A 6,476-nucleotide genomic window follows, 5' to 3' on the forward strand; every position below is an offset into this window, starting at 1 on the left:
ACATATCCAAAAAAAACCGTGATTTGAAAGAATACGTGCATCCCAATGTTCGCTGCAGTGCTATTTACAATAGCCAGGGCACGGAAGCAACCTGACAGATGAATGGATTAAGAAGATGTATCCATGGAATATTACTCAGATATTTGTAGCAACATAGATGCAACTAGAGATTATCATGCTAAATGAATTATGTCAGACAAAGACAAATACTGTATGACATCACTTATATGTAGAATCTTTAAAAAATGATACAAATGAACTGATGTACAAAACAGAAACCAGACTTAGAAAACAAATTTATGGTTCAGTTCAGTTCAGTTCAGTCGCTCAGTTGTGTCCAACTCTTTGCGACCCCATGAACCACAGCACTCCAGGCCTCGCTGTCCATCAACAACTCCTGGAGTTTACTCAAACCCATGTCCATTGAGTCAGTGATGCCATCCAACCATCTCATCCTCTGTCATCCCTTTCTCCTCTTGCCTTCAATCTTTCCCAGCATCAGGGTCTTTTCAAATGACTCAGTCCTTCGCATCAGGTGGCCAAAGTATTGGAGTTTCAGCTTCAACATCAGTCCTTCCAATGAACACCCAGGACTGATCTCCTTTAGAATGGACTGGTTGCATCTCCTTGCAGTCCAAGGGACTCTCAAGAGTCTTCTCCAACACCACAGTTCAAAAGCATCAATTCTTCAGTGCTCAGCTTTCTTCATAGTCCAACTCTCATCCATCACATGACCACTGGAAAAACCATAGCCTTGACTAGACGGACCTTTGTTGGCAAAGTAATGTCTCTGCTTTTGAATATGCTGTCTAGGTTGGTCATAACTTTCCTTCCAAGGAGCCAGTGTCTTTTAATTTCATGGCTGAAATCACCATCTGCAGTTATTTTGGAGCCCCCAAAATAAAGTCTGACACTGTGTCCACTGTCTCCCCATCTATTTGCCATGAAGTGATGGGACCGGATGCCATGATCTTAGTTTTCTGAATGTTGAGACTTAAGCCAACTTTTCACTCTCCTCTTTCACTTTCATCAAGAGGCTCTTTAGTTCTTCCTCACTTTCTGCCATAACGGTGGTGCCATCTGCATATCTGAGGTTATTGATATTTCTCCCAGCAATCTTGATTCTAGCTTGTGCTTCCTCCAGCCCAGCATTTCTCATGATGTACTCTGCATATAAGTTAAATAAGCAGGGTGACAATATACAGCCTTGATGTACTCCTTTTCCTATTTATGGTTACTAAATGGGAAAGGTGGGGCGGAGTATGGGGGAAGAATAAATTGGGAGCTTGGAACGGACATATACACACTACTGTATTTATAATAGATAGCAAGAACCTACTGTGTAGCACAGGGAACTCTACTCCATATTCTGTAATAACCTAAATGGGAAAACAATTTGAAAAAGAATGGATACACGTATAGGTATAACTGAATCACTTTGCTATATACCTGACACCAACGTAACATCATAAATCAACTATACTCCAATATAAGATAAAAATGTAAAATTAATCAGTTGCTATCTTACTTTTGCTTTTGTTATACTGAAGCTTCTGCTACAATGTCTTCAACAGTAAGTTTTATCCACAGTTTTCTACCTAAACCTTCATGATGTGGGACAAATATTAGATTCTTAAAAATTTCATTTCCTCCACTTAGATCTTTTCAGGTATAATATACAGTGCTTTATCTTGGTCTTCTCATCACTATGGAATCCTTAAACCAACTTTGCTAGAACTACATCACACTAAGGAAAAAGGGGGACAGGAAATTATTGAGTATTGGCCATTGGTAGGAAAGGATTTAAACTCCCTAAGGTCCAATCCCCAGGTGATGCAGTGGTAAAGAATTCACCTGCCTATGCAGGAGACAGAGGAGACAAGGGTTTGATTCCTGGGTTGGGAAGATCCCCTGGAGGAGGAAATGAAATGGCAATCCACTCCAGTATTCTTGCTGAGAGAATCTTGTGGAGGAAGGAACCTGGTGGGTTACAGTCTGTGGGGTCATAAAGAGTCAGACACGACTGAGCACACATGCATGAAGGCACAATCTGAGAAAGGATCCAAAGAGGGTTTCTAGTTTGTTGCCCCTCTTGGGCTCCCTGGGAGGAACAAATGTTTGCAAGCAGAATGACACAGTGGAGCCTCCCAACCTGATTGTGGTTGGATGCCTTACTCACTTCCTTGGTAAGTGCTGTGCAGAGATGTGGTGAGAATTATCTCCCAGAAGAAAGGACAAAGGACTGAGCAAATCTCCTGGTGAACTGCCCTGGGTCTGCCAGGATATATCTCCTGGGCCTGCCAGGATATATCTCCTGGGCCAGGAAAACAATAGGCCAACAGGGGCTGCACAGTCTCTATTTCAAAACAAGCTCATTAAGAGAGTTTACTGAGTGGCCACTGATATTTACCAAATAATATTGTGCCTTATAGCAAATTTCCTCTTTAACCTGCCCTAAGGATACTGATGGAAGCAAAGTGAAATTATGGAATGGTTACTCTTCCTCACTAAGGCCTAGAAGAGCATTATATAAGATTTTACCAAGTCCTCTTGCATTTCATAAGTTTTATTATGCTGCAAATTCTTCCTCCAGGGAGTAAATTTTGATTTAGGCTATTTTTGTTTATGTTTTGCTCTCTTGTTCTGTTTTTTGCAAAGCAAAAGTCTGTAGCACAGGAGCTAAGGAGACCTATAAGAAATAACAATGATATACACAGACTAAACTTTATGAATTTAATGACAGGTTCAATGTGGCCTGACTTACTGGGATAAAAAGAAGAGCTAAAGCAAAAATATGTATCATGGATCATGAACTAGGAATAAAAAGAGAAACACCTGCTCAGAATATCACATAAGAAAGCAAAAATAAATCCACAAGTATATATTTTTAATTTCCCTTAATTGAAATGTACTTTGTGGAATTTCACCCAGATGTTTCTGAAATTATAACATAAATTTCATATCTTCTGTTGATCACTGTATTTTTTTTTTCAATTTGTTTCAATCACTTTTTAACTAACCAGATTACAAATATAATCATGGTAGATAACTTGGTTCATCCTTCTAATAAGCCTGTTTATCTGGTCTTCCCTGTTGCCAGCATCTCCACCTTCTACAAAATGGGTGGTCTTTTTCTTCATTCCATCTCATGGATAAGACAATTTAAAGGTCCACAGAAATTTGTTTGCTTCTTTGAAACATTTTCCAATGGTATAGATCTCATGAATCGATCCTCCATGCAGATAATGCCATTATTTCCCAAGAGATCAAGCAAACAAGGCGTTATCTGTCAGGGCAATTCGTTTCTTGTTGATTTTGCCATAACCACACTTGTAGATCAATTCATTTACTGACTTCAGATTTGGGTACCCCCATGCAATGTATGGCAAATACTTCATGGCAAATAGATGGGGAAACAATGGAAACAATGAGAGAGTTTATTTTCTTGGGCTCCAAAATCACTGCAGATGGTGACTGCAGCCATGAAATTAAAAGACTCTTGCTCCTTAGAAGAAAAGCTATGACCAACCTAGACAGCACATTAAAAAGCAGAGACATTACTTTGCCAGCAAAGGTCCATCTAGTCAAAGCTTTGGTTTTTCCAGTAGTCATGTATGGATGTGAGAGTTGAACTATAAAGAAAGCTGATCACCGAAGAATTGATGGTTTTGAACTGTGGTGTTAGAGAAGACTCTTGAGAGTCCCTTGGACTGCAAGGAGTTCCAACCAGTCCATCCTAAAGGAAATCAGTCCTGAAGATTCATTGGAGGAACTGATACTGAAGCTGAAACTCCAGTACTTTGGCCACCTGATGCGAAGAGCTGACTCTTTGGAAAAGACCCTGATGCTGGGAAAGATTGAAGGCAGGAGGAGAAGGGGATGACAAAGGGTGAGATGGTTGGATGACATCACCAACTCAATGGGCATGAGTTTGAGTAAGCTCCGGGAGTTGGTGATTGACAGAGAAGCCTGGTATGCTGCAGTCCATGGGGTCACAAAGAGTCGGACACGACTGAGCGACTGAACTGAACTGGTGCAGTGTATGGCTCCACTATTGATGCCGTGTTGAGCTTCACAAAGGTGCCTCTGAAGATCCAACGGAGACGAAGGAGCTGTAGCACCTTTCGAAGCTTCGGGCTCACACGGTCGGTAGCTCTGATCCTGATGACAAATGCCATTTGGGTTCCACAGCTACACAGACGTTGCCGGCTCTTCATGCCATCCTAGCCACTCGAATTTCAGTTCTATATATCTGCTTAGCTTTTTCATTGATAAGCTTCCTCCTTGCCTTTCGGAAGCATCTTTTGGGCAAACTTCTTTCTCAGGCGCTTGATCTTAACCTCAGCGAAACTCTTTCGCTTTTTCTTAAGGGCTTCTGGCCAGCAGGAACCTTCTTTTCCTTTTTTTCCTCTGCACCGTCCATGGTTCCAGCCGGGAAAGAGGGAGTTGGCGCATGCGCCTGTCACTGTATTTTAAGTATGGGAGTTCTCTGCACAGGTGCATGGTCTGTAAACTTAGACAATAGTTGCTAAGCCATTTCAGAACTAAAATCCCCAGTCCATGTAGGAATGAAAGGGAACAGCTGATCAAGAGAACATAAAGGAAAAGAGAAAACTTTCAAGGCCTCTGTGTACCTGATTCAGCTGAGAATGAGCTCTGACAATTGAGGCTGTACTTACACATAAGGCCCAATTTAGTCACTTTCCTAAAAATAAACTGTCAAGTGAGTCAGCCAAATAATTCATTTTTTCAAAGAGAGAGATTTCCTAATCGGAAGGTTGAACTCATCAACCGTTTGCACTGATTGACCATTGTAATTAAAAACAATCACATCAGAAGTGCCTGTACCTGGACAAATTTATTCAAATGGCTTAATAATCTTAGCACTTCACTCCTGCTCTTAGGACAATAGCTTAAATGAGTTGGTGCCCCACACATATTTGCTGAATATTGGCACAAAGAGTTCATGTTTTACCAAACAGTACCTGGTCAGAACCAAGATCCGTTTTGAATAAGAGCTGGGAAAGAAAAATCAAGTGTCTTAAGTTTTGGAATATAAAAGGCAAAAATTAGTCCCAATATCACATTTACAGTATCTAAATAGTTTTAAAGTAATAATCATAGTAATCACTCAGTTGTCCATTATAATCAAAGTTTTTAAATGAGAGAAAAATTAATAAAGAGCACTTTCAGTAACTAGGACAAGGGCCCCTATAAAATGACCATCTGTGTGTTAAGTCGAAAAGGAACTGTTCAGGAAATGATTTCTTTTATGATGAGATTACTGCAAGCTGGTGCTTAGGAAAGTGCCTTAATGCCTAGTCTACCTGGTTTAGATTAAGTCAAATTTTCTAGCACTTTCGTGTGTGGTTTTTGGAAACATCAACAAAGGACAGATTTTTATAACCAAAAAAAATGCTTAATATCACAAATTTCACTACACAATGCCTTAATAAACTTGAATTAAATTATAGCAGTATAATTTACAGCTTGGTATTAATATTCAGTACTCTCCTTCCTTGAGAAAAAAGCCTCCATCATGAAGGGCCAGAAGGCTGACTTTATCCTTATCTTGATATAGATTTAGATTCTTTTATCCTTCAATTCTGGGAACTTTCCCAGTGGCTCAGCTGTAAAAGAATCCGCCTGCAATGCAGGAGACATAGGAGACGCGGGTTTGATCCCTGGGTGGGGAAGATCCCCTGGAGTAAGAAATGGCAACCCACTCCAGTATTCCTACCAGGAAAATCCCATGGAAAGAGCCTGGAGGGCTAAGGTCCATGGGGTCGCAGAGACTGAGCAGGAACGCAGGCCTGCTTTGATTCTGTTCTTGGAAACTGGTGCCCTCTTCTGGAGAACCATAACTGGGTCTTGCCGGCTGAACTTTTTTCTTTCTATCAACACAGAAGAAACTCCAGTCTCTCTGGCAACCACCAATGAGAATTTGAGTTACTCGTTTCAACAGCAAGGAGTCTACCAACTTTTCATGAGCTTCTTTATTTGTTCCTGTCACTACTGCACAAATCTTTGCAATTAAGTACTTTTCTTCAGATAAAAATTATCCTACTCAACCCATTTAGGATGTTGTTTTTCCTCCATCACTGGCAGGAAAAAGCAGATAATGATTTTGATGACCAAGCAGACACAAATAAAAGTCATTTTTAGCAAGACAAATTTAAACATACAGCTTTAGGAAAATGCTGTTTATTTCCAAAACACTGCAGTGTAAAACAAGTGCAGAAAACTCATTCTCTTCAACAGCATCATCCTTATTGCACATTGACTTGTAGAATTTAAGTAATCAGAAACTCTGGGGCTCAGAAATAAAAACAAGAGATTGCTGTGGATCTATCATGTGTGAAGAACATGGTTTGAGTGAGTAAAAAGGAAATGCAGGTAAGAGAGTCAGACCTGCACCCCTGGGTGATGACTGTTAAACCACTTAACTTCAACATACATCAGGTTTCCCCATTTGT

General features: G+C 40.3%; 1 pseudogene; it reads right to left on the reverse strand.

The window, feature by feature from the left end:
• Positions 1-2,623: 2,623 nt before the first annotated feature.
• On the reverse strand, positions 2,624-4,423 carry LOC147370042 (large ribosomal subunit protein uL30 pseudogene; annotated as a pseudogene).
• Between the last annotated feature and the right edge of the window lie 2,053 nt (positions 4,424-6,476).

This window comes from Bos grunniens, chromosome 7 (assembly GCF_055505025.1).
Source record: "Bos grunniens cultivar Pamir isolate PY7600 chromosome 7, Bosgru_T2T1.0, whole genome shotgun sequence".
NCBI lineage: Eukaryota > Metazoa > Chordata > Mammalia > Artiodactyla > Bovidae > Bos > Bos grunniens.